Source organism: Lithobates pipiens, unplaced genomic scaffold (genome assembly GCF_037356315.1).
Source record: "Lithobates pipiens isolate NorthernLeopardFrog02 unplaced genomic scaffold, aLitPip1_a1.2 Scaffold_3, whole genome shotgun sequence".
NCBI lineage: Eukaryota > Metazoa > Chordata > Amphibia > Anura > Ranidae > Lithobates > Lithobates pipiens.
In genome coordinates this window covers 177,763,665-177,782,706 of record NW_027507790.1, presented here as the reverse complement: position 1 = coordinate 177,782,706, position 19,042 = coordinate 177,763,665, and the positions used below count along the sequence as shown (strand labels likewise).

General features: G+C 40.9%; 2 long non-coding RNA genes across 2 annotated transcripts; both read right to left on the bottom strand.

Annotated features, from left to right (window-relative positions):
* Positions 1-4,951: 4,951 nt before the first annotated feature.
* LOC143940014 (uncharacterized) lies at positions 4,952-5,861 on the bottom strand. The gene is made up of 3 exons (XR_013263804.1): positions 5,759-5,861; positions 5,327-5,460; positions 4,952-5,184 (listed from the first exon to the last, which is right to left on the bottom strand). It is a non-coding gene; the product is annotated as an uncharacterized LOC143940014 (long non-coding RNA).
* A 4,926-nt stretch (positions 5,862-10,787) lies between these two features.
* On the bottom strand, positions 10,788-11,678 carry LOC143940013 (uncharacterized). Its single transcript, XR_013263803.1, has 3 exons — positions 11,595-11,678; positions 11,163-11,296; positions 10,788-11,020 (listed from the first exon to the last, which is right to left on the bottom strand). It is a non-coding gene; the product is annotated as an uncharacterized LOC143940013 (long non-coding RNA).
* Between the last annotated feature and the right edge of the window lie 7,364 nt (positions 11,679-19,042).

Genomic DNA, 19,042 nt, shown 5'->3' with positions numbered 1-19,042 from the left:
TGGATTGTCATATACATATCTCATAGCACTTGTCACTTTTTATTTAATAAGTGGGGGGGGGTGGGGGGTACCTAGTTTTGACAGATACCCAGCTCCCACTTCCACTTGGCAGCCTAGGCGACTCCTCCTCTGCCCCTCCCTGCAATCTTCTGGGACACGTCACAGGTTCCAGGAAAATGCCTGGCCATTCAGGACCCACAGCGCAACTCACACAGTGCGCACCCAGCTGTGAAGCCACAAGCTGTCACAGCCGGGTGCCCACACTTGCAATGCCGGCGCCGCAGACAGGAGGGGAAGAGAAGTGAGGGTTTGGGCGGCCGCATCACTGGACCGTGGGGCAGGTGAGTGTCTCTTTATTAAAAGTCAGCAGTTACACTTTTTGTAGATTCTGACTTTTAATAAACCAAAAAATTTATGGAACTCCATTTTAAGAATGATGAACAAGCACTAGCACTTTAAACACACACAAGAGCAAGCCCCCCCCCCCTACAAAAGAAAATAAAGTTGGAAGGTATGAGACTGTAATATACAGATAGTTCAAGGCAGTTAAAAGTTGAATTGTTTACATTAAAGGTGAATCTTTGCTTATGTATTTGATCAAATTTTCAGTTACACTTCCTATTTAGGTTTAAATACTTCAGCTTTTAAAATGTGTTGAATATAAGAGCTGTGCCTACGTCTGTGCATGTTCAGAATGAATTTTGCCTCTCCCCTCCATTCAGAAAGTTAAGCCTGGGGGTCAGGCTGTGTGCTGAGGAGATGTGATGTCTATGGAAATCATTGGCTGAGGCAGCTCTGCTGAGGACACGCCATGGATGATGGTAGGCAGGCCTAGAGGCTGCTGTCCTAATGATAGCGTGCAAGTGAAAATCGGCAGCTAGAGCTTTTTTTGTATTCTTGATTTACCCATAATATCATAAAATGTGTATAGCTACTTTAAATGTTGCAGACCCAGAGCAAGTATGCAGCTAGTGTTAAGACTCTAATCTGTATACTTGTTCCTGAGTATGTGACAGCCAGGAAACTGACTTAAAAGGAAAACCTTCACAAATCTCCAGTTCCATTTAATTCTAAATAATCAAACTATTTCAAGTTGAATGAAACCTGGAGTAGGTTTTTTTTTTCCCACAATATAATTTGTTTTAAGTTATATACCAACAAGAAATTACTGCGGATGCAGTTTCCTTGTTAAATAACAAAGTTATGGAGGCAGCAGAGTATGAATAATGCCCTGTACACACAGTCAGACTTTCCGATGGAAAATGTGCGATCGGATCTTGTTTTCGGAAAATCCGATCGTATGTGATCTGACTTTTTCTGTCGGAATTTCCGACACAGAGCAGGATCTAAAATTTTCCGAGAGCAAAATCCGATCGTTTAAATTCCGATCGTGTGTAGACAATTCAGACGGACAAAGTGCCACTCATGCTCAGAATAAATTACGAGATGAAAGCTATTGGCTACTGCCCTCTTTATAGTCCAGTCGTACGTGTTCTATGTCACCGCGTTCTGAACGATCGGATTTTCCGACAACTTTGTGCGACCGTGTGTATGCAAGACAAGTTTGGGCCAAAATCCGTCAGAAAAAATCTGATGGATTTTGTTGTTGGAATGTCTGACCGTATGTGTGGGGCATTAGAGTGAGCACACAGTCATTTACTAAACCCAAAGAGTGCAAAATCTGGTGCAATTCTGCATAGAAACCAATCAGCTTCCAGGTTTTATTGACAAAGCTTAATTGAACAAGCTGAAGTTAAAAGCTGCTTTTCTACCATGCACCATTGCCCAGATTCTGTGTGTATCAGTTTTAAATCGCCCGATAGTTTTCAATCTCCCAGACAGTTTAAAGTTTATGGGAGGAAGTATGCTAAATGTATATTTAAAAAATGGTTTGGATTCCCTCCAAAGCCTCGTACAAACGATTGGATTTTCTGCAGACAAAACGACAGACTTTTGTCCGAAGGACATTGGCCAGGAACTTGTCTTGCATACAAACGGCACACAATTGTCAGTCAACAAACACGAATGTAGTGACGTACTACGTGGCTTTTCAGCTCTTTAGCGCTACCCTTTGGGCACCTTCTGCTAATGTTGTGTTTGGTAAACATTGATTCCGAGCATGCGTGTTTGTACTTTGGACTTTTGTCTGACGGAGTTGTGGACACAGACCGTTGTCCACTGAAAATTTTAAAGCCTGCCATCCAACATTTGTCCATGGAAAATCCGACAACAATTGTCCAATGGAGCATACAAACTGTAGGATTTTCCGCCAACAGTCTTTCAACACACAATTCCTGTCGGAAAATCCGATCGTGTGTACGAGGCTTAAGGGTATGTACACGTGTCTGTGTGCGTTTTGATGCATCTGTAATTCTTCTAAAAAAATAAGTCCAATTTAATGATCTGGGACACAAGTAAAAGCCAGCAGTACATTGTATTGCACAGATTTCATGCACATCTGCAGCAACTTTTGTTTAATTAAAAAATTAAATATCATATAGCATTGTATAGAAAAGCAATGTAAGGGCCCATGTGCTTCAATGGATAATTTTCATGCGTTGAGGTGTGTGGTGTTAGGCAGTCCATTCATTTTGGTTTTGAATGGGTCGTGAAAGCATCTCAACACTTAAAAAAAAAAAGTCCTTTATTTTTATGAGAATTAGCATGCGGGTCCTGCAACACATTGGGGGTTATTTACGAAAGGCAAATTCATTTTACACTACAAGTGCAAAGTACACTTGAAATTTCACTGCAAGTCCACTTGGAAGTGCAGTCGCTGTAAATCTGAGGCCGCGTACACACGCGGGGACTGTTCGCCCAACTTTGTCCGTCAAACAGTTTCGGCAAACAGTCCGCTCAAACTTAGCATGGACGGACATGGCCACACACGACGGACGAACAGTTTGCTGAAACCGTGCGCGATGACGTGAACGGCACGTACGACGGGACGAAAAATACGACGTCCTATACACTGCATTATAACTTTCGGCGTGAAAATCCTTTCTGAGCATGCGCGCAACTTTGTTTGACGAACAAGCCTACACACGAGCGGACTGTTCGCTGAAACAAGGTTTCAGCGGACAGTTTTTCGGAAATTCCGAAAAACCTTGTCCGTCAAACTGTCCGCTGAAACTGTCCGCTGAAAGCCCACACACGAGCGGACTGTCCGCCCAAACACTGTTCAGCGGACAAAGTTGGGCGAACAGTCCGCCCGTGTGTACGCGGCCTGAGGGGTAGATCTGAAATGAAGGGAAGCTCTGCTGATTTTCTCATCCAATCACGTGCAAGCTAAAATGCTGTTTTTTATTTTGCTTCCATGTCCCCCTCGGATACACAGCGACTCCACTTTCAGTGCAATTTCAAGTGCACTTTGCACTTGTAGTACAAAATAAATTTGCCTTTTGTAAATAACCCCCATTGTATATGTGTGTTGGGGAGCAATGAATGCTAATGCACTGCAACACACTGATACAATGCATGTGTTGGCACGTTGATGTCAGGAGCACTAAATATACACACAATGCATGTCAATCATCTGTGATGCTTTTGACAAATTATATTTGGGAGTGTAAAATTCATGGCAAGAGACAGAGGGGTTGATACTTAACAACTTCAATACTGGGCACTTCCACCCCCTTGCTGCCCAGGGCAATTTTCTGCTTTTAGCGCTGTCACATTTTGAATGACAATTGCACGGTCATGCAAAACTGTACCCAAATGACCAGGGGGTGCGCAGTGGACATGGTTCTGGGAGGACATTCATGGACGCCCTCTGAGAATGATTAACTGAACAGTGCAAAATCTGGTGCAGCTCTGCATAAAAACAAATCAGCTTCCAGGTTTTATTGTCAAAATTTAATTGAACAAGCTGAAGTTTGAAGCTGATTGGCTACCATGCCCAGCTGCGCCAGATTTTGTACTCCCCAGTTTTAGTAAATCAAACTCATTATGTTTTTAAGGATGAACTACATAGAAAGATATAGATCATCTAATCAGCTCAGATAAGGATATTCCATCCGATATAGTGTGTATTAATCAGCACAACCAAATGTGACAAAGAAAATATATGCAGCTGTCTCCCCGACTTCCAAGGGCCTGATGGTGACCCCCAGAGCCAGGGAGAACTGATATTCCTCCTCAGGGAGCAGGTTACTAGGCATAGTGGGTGTGGTGCAAGGTGGAAAGACTGGGTGCCAGTAATTTTTTGTAAAATTAACAAAGAGTTTAATTTCTCTTAACAGGAATGGTGGTATAGATGGTTAGGGCTCAAGACACCCTTAGGCAAATGCAATAGCAATTAGGCAAACTGCAGACAAAAATAGAACTAGGCAGAAAGCAATACAGAAAAAGGGCCTTTAAAGAGGAGGGCCAGCTTTAAAAATGTTTTTTTAAAAGTCAGCAGCTGCAAACACTGTAGCTGCTGACTTTTAATAAGCAGACTTACCTGTCCAGGGCGCTCGCGATGTCGGCTGCCCGAAGCTGACCCGTCCCCAGGGCTCTTGGGTCCCGGCGCCGCCATTTCAAGTAAGGGAAACAGGCAGTGGAGCCTTGCGGCTTCACTGCTCGTTTCCTACTGCGCATGCGCGAGTCGCGCAGCGCTTTGTGAATGGGGCGCGCTGTATTCTGGGACACACAGTTCCCAGAACACACAGCGCCCCATTCCCCAGAAGACGCTGCATGAAGGAGAGAAGACCGAACTTCACCGCAGAAGAGGAAGAGGCAGATTAGGACGATATGCCTAGCAACAGGCATTTCTGGTAAGTTTAAAAAAAAAATGCATTTTTTTTTTCAGATTTTTTGCTAAATTTTAATGTATTTTTGTAATAAGTTGGTCCACACTATCCCAGAGACACATTACTGTTAAAGGTACCTCATCCCCTAATAATTCTATAAATATTGTATCCAAGAATAGGAAAAAAGGGGGGGGGGCAGGGGATTTTTTTACGGTACACTATATAAAGAGACAGAGATTTCTTAAAAAAGAATTCATAGCTTTAATGTTGGAAATATGTTAAAATTATTTTGGAAAAACCAAAATAGCAAAAATATAATAGCAAATACACTTTTTATACAAAAAATTACATGACACAAAGTATAGGGGATCCTGAGAATGTTAGTTGCTGAGAATGATCATGTATCCTCCCGACATGTTTCGCGTTTTTGCTTCTTCAGGGGAGTATGCAACTAACATGAACATAAACACAAAAAAAGGGTTTAAGAATACAGAAAATACATTTATGCCATACAATTAGATACACATAAATTTCAGAACATTAAGTATGAAATTGGTCTCAATTTGCTCAGTCCAAGGAGGTACAATGCTTACCCAGGTATAATCATTCCCGGCATCGCAACCCACAAGCCAATAGATGGTGAAATAGATGGCAAGAATTAGGTGACAGGATCAAATGCTAAAAACAACCCAGCCCCATGCAGGGCATAGATGGAGGTAGACAAGCGCTACAAAGATCAAAAACAAAATCCAGAGATAAGTACCAAGTTTACAAATCCAGCACAGGTATTAAAAAATGTTAGTTTGTAACAGAAAGGGTAAATGATATCAATCCCTAAATTATAAGAGGGAATTGGGGCTGAAAAACATGCCTCCATAGTAGAACATGAGATGCTCATTATCAAAGGAATGAAACAATTGATTTTAATTACGCCTAATTAGTATAAGGGTTGTAAGAAGTGGCTACTGGGGGTATACTACCAATATACTGTTAAAGAGAGTAAAAGGAATAAAAATTATTTTTACCTGCAGTTAGAATCAAAGATGAAAGAATTAATTCCATATGATAATATTGGTGCAATACAAATGCAACAGATTACAAAGAAGGAATCAATTGATTCATTGTGGTGTTTTATAAATTACAGAGTGCAGCGGTATGCTGCCACTGCCAGGCTTGCTGAACCTGCAAGCAAATAAAAAGAAGGATGAATAGATATAGGTATAGAAAGATGAGAAACGGTGTTGTAACAGTATGAAGTTCAACTAAAAAAATATATTTACCAGAAGGAAGAGTCAGCGTGGCGGTAGTATCTGTGCTGAACCTGCACTACAGATGAAGTGACAGCGCTGCCTATTTGTATCCCCCATCCATCGAGCCGGCGTCTGACGTCACCGGCTCGATGCGGACAGCAATAGGTGGAAGCAGTGAGCATGTGCAAAGCCTTCCAAGTCGGCATTTGAACTACCTACCCCATAATGCCTCAGTGCTGACACGAGGTTCATTTGGATAAATGCTGATGGAGATAGGGCTATGCTAGCTCTCCGCCCTTAAAGGGGCGGGAAAACACAAGCCTGCATAGAGGGCAGATGAAACGACGATTGTCATGGCTTTTAACCCTAGAGGGGATTACATGCTCCCTTCCACCTCAAATCGGGAGCCGCCTGGGGATATAACCCAGCGGCGCCCTTGGGTGTCCATATGCCCTTGCATACTTGGAGCAAGGGAAGATAAAGAACAGAGGATCCAGTCCCAAATCACAAAATAGTATGGCTTAGGAATGCGGTGTAGGGAAGGAGGGAAAAAGCAAAAGCTCCTCAATGTGGGTGGGACTCATAGAGAGCAACAGAGATCCCCAAGTGTGCAAACCATGAAACCCACCTTGGGCCAAGCAAAGCGAGACATTAAAGGGTATATATTACCTGTACAGCGTTAATAGTAATTAGAAATGACATTTTTTGATGTACAGAGATATTTTTAAATATAACATAAACATATAAATAAAGAAAATAAAAATAAAAATAAAAATAAAATAAAAAAATAGAAAACAAAAAGAAAACCAAATAAATTGGGGAGGGGGTAGGAGGAAAAGAGGGAAGGGGAAAAGATAAACAAAAAGGGGAAAAAGGGATATCACTTCTCTCTCTTCATGCCAGGCTCCACGGGGGCTCACAGCTGAGGTAGGAGGGTTCATGAAACAAACAAACAGAGATTAGCTATAGAAAGGATCTGTAGCTTATATTTTCATTGAAACCAGGGTATTTTGTGGCTTTTAGAATAAAGATCCACTTGGCTTCAGTTTGTAAAAGAAGCTTGTCCACTGAGCCACCTCTTGAGTTTAGAGGTATATGGGCCAGGGCTGAAAATCGTATCCAGTTGGGGTCAAAGGCATGATGGGTGCCTATGTGCCTACTTATGGCTGTAATAATTTTTTTATTGAGAATGGGTTTGATGTGGTCTTTTATGCGGATAGAAAATAGTCTTTTAGTTTTACCTACGTAAAATCCTTCACAACGGCATTGGGCCAAATATACAACGCCTGGAGTGGAGCATGTAACGTGAAATTTCGAAACAAACAGGTTGCCATTTGGCAGTCTGATCTTTCGAGAATTATATATATAGGGACACATGTCGCATTGCCCGCATGAATAAGTGCCTGGATATTTAGATTTAGTTTCACCTGAGGAGTCCTGAAAGTGACTTCTAACTAAGCTGTCCTTGAGTGATTGAGGTCTCATATAGGTGATTGATGGTACATCGTTTATGTACTGATTAACAATGGGGTCAGCTTTTAGAAGAGGCCAGAACTTATTGATTATAGCACGGAAAGAATGATGTTGGTTAGAGTATTTGGTAATGATACGTACTTTATTATCAAAATTTTTTTGTTTATTGGAGAAGAGAAGGGAAGTCCTATCTTTATTTTTTACTCTATTATATGATTTTTTCAAAGATACATGACTGTATCCACGTGCTCTGAGTCTATTATATAAGTCATTGGCTGCAATCTTAAAGTCAGAGTCAGTACTGCAATTACGTTTGGCCCTTAGATACTGGCTATAAGGGATGCTCTTAAGGAGAGGTTTTGGATGAAAGCTTGTCGCATGCAAGACCGTATTGCCAGCAGTGGGCTTTCTGTATAAGGCAGAATAAACATGTCCAGTGGCATCAATTTTAATAGTTAAGTCCAAAAATTCAATAGAATTTTGACTGTAATTCAACGTAAACTTTAAATTGAATGGATTCACAGAAAGTAAATTAAAAAAGAGCAACAAATCTGATTCTGATCCTGACCAAAAAAATAAAATATCATCAATGTACCTGTACCAGGCTGTGATGTTACTTAGAAAAGGGACGAGGTCTTCACGCGCGAAGGTATCTTTTTCCCACCCCCCCAGGTACAGGTTGGCATACGATGGGACACATTTAGTCCCCATCGCAACCCCCTGCACCTGGAGGTAGTGGGATTGGTTAAATTGAAATACGTTGTGCTTTAAAATAAAATCCAATAGCTTCATAACAAATTCATTGTAAGCAAAGAAATTTGAGCCTCTTTCTTGCAAATAGGAGCGTATTATTTGTAAACCTTTGGTATGTGGTATAGCATTATACAAACATTCCACGTCGATGGAAACCAACCAGGACTGTGCCGGTAGGCTGATACTCTCGAGTATCTTTAGAAGATCGATGGTATCCTTTACATAAGAAAAAAGGGAAATGACGTGCGGTGTAAGGTGTTTATCTACAAGGCTACTTGCATTTTCTGTCAAACTATCACAGCTGGAAATGATGGGACGTCCCGGAGGATCAGTTAGAGATTTGTGCACCTTCGGAAGGGCATAGAAAGTAGCAACTTTCGGATCTTTAGAATTTAGAAAGTTCCATGTGCCTTTGTCTATAGTACCTGATTTGTATGCATTAAAGATAATCGAACGATATTGTGTGTCAAAATGAGAGATTAAAGACACAGAAATTGGTCGATACCAATCAGAGTTTTGAAGAATCTTATTGCACATAGTGAGATATTGTGAGGTATTCATAATTACGATGTTTCCACCTTTATCCGCAGGTTTTATGACTATATTGGGATTCGTTTTGAGTTGTTTTAATGCCGTTAATTGATTATGCGTTAGATTATGTTTCTTGGTCAATGGAAAATGCGTCTGTTCGATTGCCTGGCAAACTTGTTGGGTAAAAGCCCAAATATTTGGATTTGTATTTAGGAGTGGAAAATTTGTTGACTTAGGTTTGAACATTTCTAAAGGAGGAAAAGAAACTGACTGTACCGATAAACCAGTGGAAGAGATGGTCATCTCATCATCAGGGGGTACTTGGCCCTCTTCCCATAGATCAATCAAATTGGAGAGGGCTTGTTGATCAGCACTATTTACCTCATTGGTAAGTTTCGATGTATTTATTTGTACAGTAGGTTGATTGGGCTTATGGAAAAAGGTTCTAAATATCAGTTTTCGTGCAAATAAATGTATATCCTTTATCAGAGAGAATTTGTCCGAGCTTAAATCAGGGCAGAAGGTCAGTCCTAGTTTCAGAACATCGAGTTCATGACTCGTGAGCACATAAGACGATAAGTTGACTATAGATAATTCATTCCCTGGATTGGATTCTGGGTTAGTAGAAGGAGATTGGGTTAGGTATTGGGTAGTTGAGGGGATTCTTTCCCTAAAAAAATAGGGGCGATTTGGAGGTCCGCCGGTAGGGGAGCACCACTAGGTGAAATGATGATATCATTAGTGTTGGTGATGGGTAGGGATGATGTCAAAGGGGCTGATTTTGTGAAGGAAGACGTGAGAGTGGTAGACATAGAGGTGTTACTGGAGGTGGAAATGGACAAGGATGTGTTAATGGGGGTGGGAGTGATGAGAGGTGGGGGTGGTGGTGGGTGATGGAACATCATTAGGGGACGAACAGGGACTTGGTTGGAAATAGGATGAGTTCGAGGTGGTAAAGGGGTACTGAGGTGTTGGTTGGGTGCTGCCATAGCGGCGCCCTCCGAATCGCTTTTTCTCCTCTTTGGGAGTCTGTCTCCAGATAAATCACGATAAATTGTGGAATGATTGGATGGAAAAGAGGTTGATGAAACACTCGATCTAGTTTCATCATCATTATAATCCCTCCTGTTGGAGGGACGTGATGCTCTAAAGAACTTATTTTTATTTTTACCATCTGTTGGCCATTTGTATGCCGAACCGTTCGAGTAGGAATTGCTATCACGTGTGAGTTTATTTTGTTTTAAACGTATTATCTCTAAGGTATAATTCTCAATGTGTTTGGATAATTCAGATTCCTTGCGTTTAAATTTGGGAGTGGAGGTTATTTTAGCATATTCATCGTACCATTTTTTAATGGAATTATCTATCAGGTCAATATCATGCGAGTATTGGATGGCTAATAAAGTCATCATTGCTATCGAACACGTTTGTAGGTTTTCTTCCCATTTTTGCTTGATGAGATTGTCAATTTTGTTTAGATTGGGGAATATTTGTATTCTAAGGCCAAAAGGCACAATTTGTTGATCAATGTATTTGTGAAAGAACTTTCTGTGCCAAAAAATTCTAACCTTACGTTCCAAGAGGCGTTGCAAATATTGCAGAGCAAGATCAAGATCCTTATCCGATGGTTCACTGTTCTTTTGGAGATCAGAAGCTTTGTTCATTAGGCCCTCCCAGGCCTCGCCGCTGAAAGCCGCCATGGACCCGGGAAAGAGAGAGAAGGAAACAAAGGGAAAAAGGAAAGTTTGGGAGGAGAAGGGGGAAAGGGGAAATACAATTTTATTGATTAGTAAAAATAAATGCAAAAAATACAGAGGGACAAAGAAATTTTTTTTATCATCATTACAGAAAGTTGCCGTGTTACAGGGAGGTGGGCCTAAGGACAAAAAGCGTATTGAAACGCATGAGTACAATAGTAATAAGTTGGTCCACACTATCCCAGAGACACATTACTGTTAAAGGTACCTCATCCCCTAATAATTCTATAAATATTGTATCCAAGAATAGGAAAAAAGGGGGGGGGGGCAGGGGATTTTTTTACGGTACACTATATAAAGAGACAGAGATTTCTTAAAAAAGAATTCATAGCTTTAATGTTGGAAATATGTTAAAATTATTTTGGAAAAACCAAAATAGCAAAAATATAATAGCAAATACACTTTTTATACAAAAAATTACATGACACAAAGTATAGGGGATCCTGAGAATGTTAGTTGCTGAGAATGATCATGTATCCTCCCGACATGTTTCGCGTTTTTGCTTCTTCAGGGGAGTATGCAACTAACATGAACATAAACACAAAAAAAGGGTTTAAGAATACAGAAAATACATTTATGCCATACAATTAGATACACATAAATTTCAGAACATTAAGTATGAAATTGGTCTCAATTTGCTCAGTCCAAGGAGGTACAATGCTTACCCAGGTATAATCATTCCCGGCATCGCAACCCACAAGCCAATAGATGGTGAAATAGATGGCAAGAATTAGGTGACAGGATCAAATGCTAAAAACAACCCAGCCCCATGCAGGGCATAGATGGAGGTAGACAAGCGCTACAAAGATCAAAAACAAAATCCAGAGATAAGTACCAAGTTTACAAATCCAGCACAGGTATTAAAAAATGTTAGTTTGTAACAGAAAGGGTAAATGATATCAATCCCTAAATTATAAGAGGGAATTGGGGCTGAAAAACATGCCTCCATAGTAGAACATGAGATGCTCATTATCAAAGGAATGAAACAATTGATTTTAATTACGCCTAATTAGTATAAGGGTTGTAAGAAGTGGCTACTGGGGGTATACTACCAATATACTGTTAAAGAGAGTAAAAGGAATAAAAATTATTTTTACCTGCAGTTAGAATCAAAGATGAAAGAATTAATTCCATATGATAATATTGGTGCAATACAAATGCAACAGATTACAAAGAAGGAATCAATTGATTCATTGTGGTGTTTTATAAATTACAGAGTGCAGCGGTATGCTGCCACTGCCAGGCTTGCTGAACCTGCAAGCAAATAAAAAGAAGGATGAATAGATATAGGTATAGAAAGATGAGAAACGGTGTTGTAACAGTATGAAGTTCAACTAAAAAAATATATTTACCAGAAGGAAGAGTCAGCGTGGCTGTAGTATCTGTGCTGAACCTGCACTACAGATGAAGTGACAGCGCTGCCTATTTGTATCCCCCATCCATCGAGCCGGCGTCTGACGTCACCGGCTCGATGCGGACAGCAATAGGTGGAAGCAGTGAGCATGTGCAAAGCCTTCCATTGTATTTTTGTTTTTCAGGGTGGCTCTCCACTTTAAAGTGATTGTAAAGGATCGTCTTTTTAAAAATAACAAACATGTCATACTTACCTGCACTGTGCAGCTCGTTTTGCACTGAACATCCTCTTCTGGGGTTCCCAGGCGGCTCCTCCCTGCATCAGATAACCCCCTAGGAGAAGAGCTTTCCTGAGGGTGTAACCTTGTGGGTGGGCTCCCGAGTCCAGCAGTTGCATCCACAGACACGAATGCCAGACTCAGCCCCACCCCCCGGCGCCAGCGTCATTGGATTTGATTGACAGCAGCAGGAGCCAATGGCTGCGCTGCTATCAATCTATCCAATCAAGAGCCGGGACCCGGTGGAAAGAGGGACAGCGCATCCCTGCCAAAGAGATGAAGGGGCTCAGGTAAGTAAAATGGGGGGGCTGGTGACTGCCAGGTGTCTTTTTCACCTTAATGCATAGGATACATTAAGGAGTAAAAACATGAGAGTTTACAACCCCTTTAAGCGGAATGCAGCAATCTGTATCTTGTAGTAACTGCTGTCTCCTATAGCAACAACATCTCTCACAGTACCCCCTGTAGATCTTCCAGCTTAATTCACAGTATCCCAACGTAAATCTTTAAGCTCAGCTCGCCATCTCTCACTAGACTTCTTGGGCTCTCAGTTACCTGCTGAATCCCTTGAGCTTCACCCGCAGCTAACCATCGTACTCCTTTAGGCTTTACTCAAAACTAACCGCCGCATTCCCGTATGAGTCTCCACTGAAGTTTTTCCACTTACTTCACCGTCCCCAGCTAGTAAAGCTTCTGCTCTGGTACTCCTTCAGAACTTCATCCCTTCCAAAGTTGCCTCTGGTAACAGAAGGGGTCGTTCCTTTGTGGCAACTGCTTTTCCTTTACCTCTGGCAACGATCAGGCTCCCCTCAGGCTGAACCTCTAACACACACGGTTCCACCCCAGGCTTCGGGCTTAACCTTTGCTGCTCCTGCTTCGTGGAACCCTGAACTACTGAATAGGCCTTATGTAGACCTAGCAGACAATATGTCTCCAGGATAGACCTCAGGTTCCAGGCCTAGCAACCAGGAGTTACTCCACATACACCCACCCAGGATGCAGCCCAGGTGGGTAGAACCCCGATCACCTGACTCCCGCACCCCCGAATAAATAGCCTATTCCAGCATGCACAGTGGATCCAGAAGCTCCTGCAGATTGGCTGAGACAACTAATTTACCCATCACTTTAATTCACTATAATCCATAGACTCAGACTTAGGACAGAAATCAGTGGATCAAAACTACTAATTAGCCAGGCTAGTTACCACCTAGCACAACTAAATTTATTTACAGCCCTGTTTAGGACCAGGGTGCTACATATATATATATATATATATATATATATATATATATATATATATATATCAAACAGATATCAATCAGCACTTGCATAGATTGCTGCCAGTACTTAAAGGAGAAGTCCAGCCAAAGCTCATTTGGCTGGTCTTCTCCTATGGATCACAGGAGTGCAATTAGTTTTGCACTCCTGTGACCCGTTTTCAGCAGAGAGCAGACTGAAGTCTGCTCTCTGCTGACTTCACGGATATCAATCCAGGCACCGCATCATCCCGACAATGTACGCCTGGATCCGCCAGGTGCCTGGCCTGACACCCTATTCAGCCTCTCAATGAGCCACTGAGAGCCTAAGACAGCCACTCCCCGCCCCTCCACAGCCCAGCTCTACAATGAACAAGGATGGAGCAGAGCAGAGAGCTGTAACCATCAGAACCGAGCGATCAACGATGTTCGATCGCCCAGTTATCAGTGCAGAGGTACCAGGGGACAGATGCAGCATTGGATCAATGCTGCATCCAGAGGTACATTTGTGCTCATGAGTTTACATACCCTGGCAGAATTTATGATTTCTTTTTCAGAGAATATAAATAACACAAAAACTTTTCTTTCACTCATGGTTAGTGTTTGGCTGAAGCCATTTATTACCAATCAACTGTGTTTACTCTTTTCAAATCATAATGGCAACAGAAACTACCCAAATTACCCAGATCAAAAGTTTACATACCCCAGTTCTTAATACCGTATATTGCCCCTTTTAACATCAATGACAGCTTGAAGTCTTTTGTGGTATTTGTGGATGAGGCTCTTTATCTTCTCAGATGGTAAACCTGCCCATTCCTCTTGGCAAAAAGCCTCCAGTTCCTGTAAATTCTTGGGCTGTCTTGCATGAACTGCACATTTGAGATCTCACAAGAGTGGCTCAATGATATTGAGGTCAGAAGACTGAGATGGCCACTCCAGAACTTCACTTTATTCTGCCGTAGCCAATGACAGGTCAACTTGGCCTTGTGTTTTGGATCATTGTCATGTTGGAATGTCTAAGTACATCCCATGCGCAGCTTCCTGGCTGATGAATGCAAATGTTCCTCCAGTTTTTTTTGATAACCTACTGCATTCATCTTGCCATCAATTTTGACCAAATTTCCTGTGCCTTTGTAGCTCATAGAACCCCAAAACATTAGCAATCCACCTCTGTGTTTCACAGTAGGAATGGTGTACCTTTCATCATAGGCCTTGTTGACTCCTCTCCAAATGTAGCGTTTATGGTTGTGGCCAAAAAGTTAAATTGTGGTCTCATCACTCCATATAACTTTGTTCCAGAAGGTTTGAGACTAGTCTCTGAGCTGTTTGGCGTATTATAAGCGGGATACCTTGTGGCATTTGCGTAGTAATGGCTTTCTTCTGGCGACTGGACCATGCAGCCCATCTTTCTTCAAGTGCCTCCTTATTGTGCATCTTGAAACAGCCACACCACATGTTTTCAGAGAGTCCTGTATTTCACCTGAAGTTATTTGTGGGTTTTTCTTTGCATTCCGAACAATTTTCCTGGCAGTTGTGGAAATTTTAGTTGGTCTACCTGACTGTGGTTTGGTTTCAACAGAACCCCCCATTTTCCACTTCTTGGTTAAAGTTTGAATACTGCTGATTGGCCTTCTCAGTTCATTGGAAATCTTTTTATATCCCTTTCCTGTTTTATACAGTTCAACTACCTTTTCCAACAGGTCCTTTTGGCAATTATTTTGCTTTCCCCATGACTCAGAATCCAGAAACGTCAGTGTAGCTGGATGAAAGATGCAAGGGTCTGTCAGGAGTCCAGAAACTCACTGACCTTTTATACACACACACACTAATTACAAGAAAACCGATCACAGGTGAGGATGGTTACCTTTAATAGCCATTTAAACCCCTTTGTGCCAACTTGTGTGCATGTTATCAGGCTAAAATCACTAGGGTATGTAAGCTTATGATCAGGGTCATTTGGGTAGTTTCTGTTGTGATTATGATTTAAAGAGTAAACACAGTTGATTGATAATAAATGGCTTCAGCCAAACACTAACCATGAGTGAAGGAAATATGTGTGTGTTATCATTCATATTCTCTGAAAAATGGCCAAGAAATCATAAATTCTGCCAGGGTATGTAAACTTATGAGCATAACTAAGTACGATTCTAAAAAAATAAATTAAACCCATACTTCTCTTTTAAAAAAGTGTTTTCACCTCACCTTTATACTCCTATAGGATTTATTTAGTACAAATTTGAAAAAGGCAACAATATAAAGAACAAAAAATTATAAAACATATAAATTTATACACATAAAAAAAATGTACATAACAAAGAGGAAGAAAAATAGAATAATAGAACAAGCACTGCATATTCTACATAGTATCTAAAAACAATTAAATGGTGAGAGAGTGATACTGTCCGCTTATGCGTTCCAAGAACTCCAGAAGCTAGTGGAAATGGAATAAGCAGATCACCAACGCATTTGGATATTTCAGACAATATAATCTTCTTCAGGGATGAAACATTGTACCATTTTCTATAATAGATTAGACAAAATCCATTACATATGTAACAAATATATCAAAAATATTAAAACATTTCCCTAATGTTAGCAGAGCATATACAAATTCACTTACTATACACCATTGATTCACTGAGGCAAAAGCATCTCACATTCCCCCTATGGCTGGAGAGGAGAGGAGAAGAAATCTCCAACTTTCTCAAGCAGGTCCACCCTTAGCTCCTCTGGCATCTCATGCAGGGAGACCAAACTTCACTGTCCTTAAATGGCGTTTGAAAAGGAATATGTAAAATTACACAGGTATTTACTATAAAAGAAAGAGAAAATAAAACCACTAAGGTAACCCCTATAATATTTGAGAAAAAAAAAGGGCTAAATAATCTTACCTTATCGTAGGGAGATAATGGGCTAAATGATAAAGCTTCCATTAATAGATAAATAAAAATAGGAAATTCCCAATGGCCAAAGTGGAATGAATGATCCAGACCATGCTTCAATAAAATTTACCACAAAAAATCTATAGATAGTAAAGTCAATTAACATAACATGATTGTAAAATGAATTGCCATGATCCGAGTAATGATCAACCAGCTCAGTCTGTTTTTACCTGAGCTGAAACCCTCTAGAAATGGTCTATAACTCTCTGTTTCATTTAGGCCAGGAGGGGTTGTGGCTCTCAAGTGTCTAATCCAGCGCATTTCACGCTGGAGCAAACACTTGTTCCAATCCCCCCCTATTATGGGTATATGTAGCCTGTCAAGTACTGTAAAATTCACCCGTGGGAGTCTGTAGTTGTGTTGTCTAGCAACATGTCTACCTAAAGGTACATATAGATTGCATATACGCATGCTGTGCATGTGCTTTTCTACTCTTTTTCCAAATTCCTGTTTAGTTTTGCCTACGTAGAAGGCACCACACTGGCACTGCATGAGGTAGACCACCCCCTGGGTTTTGCAAGAAGCACAGTGCTTCAGGGTGAATGTCTCCCCATTAGGCAGCGCCAGTGTGGTCCTCCTACCTATCACACCACATTGGGAGCATGACCCACAAGGATATGTGCCCCAGGTTTTACATGGGTCTTTTCTCTTATTACCTTTGTATTCACTCTGGGTAAGTATATTCCCTAGTGAGCTTGCTCTTTTGTAGGTAATTTGTGGTCTAGGGCCAACAAGAGTTTTTAGGACAGAGTCTTCTGTAAGGATTGGCCAGTATGTATTAATGATTTTTCTAAAAGGCTTGTGTTCATTTGAAAACCTTAGTATAATTCTAGTGATATTATCACACTTTTTTATTTTGGATTTGAAAACTAGATCCTTTCTATGAATCCTTTTTACCCGATTAACGGCTTTTTTGAGTGAAGATTTTGTATAACCTCTGCTTAATAATCTCCTTGTAAGATCCTCTGATTTGTTTTGAAAATCCTCATCTGATGTAAACATTTTTCTTATTAAGAATTGACTGAATGGGATAGATTTCTTGAGTGGTTCTGGATGGACGCTATCTGCATAAATATCTGCATAATATCTTCCTATATAATTTACTTCTTAGTCTCCCATTGGGCTCTTTTTGGATACTGACGTCCAAAAAATTGACTTGCTCAAGGTTGTAGGTCATGGTAAAAAAGAGATGGAAAGTGTTTTGATTCATCAATTGTAGACATTCCTTCAACATGAGTTCAGGGCCACCCCAGATAATTAGAACATCATTGATGTATCGCTGCCACATCAATATGTGGCACGTATACATAGATGACTGCTCCACCGAGAAAAAATCCTTTTCCCACTCCCCCAGGTACAGGTTGGCATATGAGGGTGCACAGCACGTCCCCATAGCCACCCCCTGCACCTGGAGGTTGTGGGAGCCCTTGAAGAGAAAAACATTGTGTTTCACTATATATTCCAGCATCTGTATGACAAAGAGATTGAACTTCCAGTCCGTGGTAGTCCTTTGCCTTAGAACCCTATCAATGGCCGCAATTTCTAAATCGTGTTGAATGCTATTATAAAGTGATTCCACATCGATGGTAACTAAGAATGCTGATTGTGGAATCACCAATTCCTCTAGTATTTGTAAAAGATGAATCGTATCTTTCACATACGAAGGCAGGTCCATTACGCGGGGGCTAAGGTATTGGTCAATAATTTGACTTATACCCTCCGAAATGCATCCGTTCCCTAAAATAATGGGTCTTCCGGGGGGATTCTGTAAATTCTTATGGACCTTAGGCAGGGCATACATAGTGGGTAACCAAGGATGTCTAGTTCTAACAAAATCCCAGGTATCCTTGGTGATAACACCCTCATTGTAGGCTTCATCAATTAGTGTATAGAATTCAGTATTGAATCTATCAACCAATGATGCAGAGATTTTCTGATAACATTGAGCATTTTTAGGTATTTTCAAACACTTTTTCTCCCTTGTCCGATGTTTTAATCGTAATTTCTAGATTATTTTTAAGGGATTTAAGAGTATGTTTCTGATCTGGGTTTAAATTCTGGGGAACCCTCTCTTTTCCTAAAGTTTCAATCTCCTTAGTAACCTGTCTAATAAACAATGCCAAAGTGGGATTTTGATTGAGAGGTGGAAAATTATGTGACCTTCTCTTACATTTTTTAATAGGATCTCCCTTAGCCTCCTCCCCAGGTTCCTCAACATCCAGGTACTCCTCCCATGTTTCATCCAATGATGCATTCTCTTGTAACAACAGATTTAAATCACAAAGTGCCCGAAAGTCGTCAGCTTTCAAGTTGGGTGCCAATTCTGGCTCTTTGCTGCTTCTTTTGGTATATAAGCTCTTGAAAAAGGGCTTTCTAGCAAAGAGGTTTAAATCTTTAATGGTCTAAAGTTATATATATAATTTTTAACTTTGAATTGCGTCAGTGAGTGCCTGAAAACGCATATTATGCAATATACATGTTATACATATGTTATTTTTTTGAAGGTATGTGGTATGTTGTTAGTCAATATGCGCCATATTGCATGAATGTGCAGGGCGTGAGAAACTCCATGGCACATCAATGTACGCTGTGGCGCATGAATATGCAGAGAGAAGTGATACATCTATGTGCGCCGTGGCACATGGATGTGACGTTATTGGCGTGCGTAGTGACCCATTAATGTGCGCCGTGTCATGGCGCACGCCTTTTTGCACTC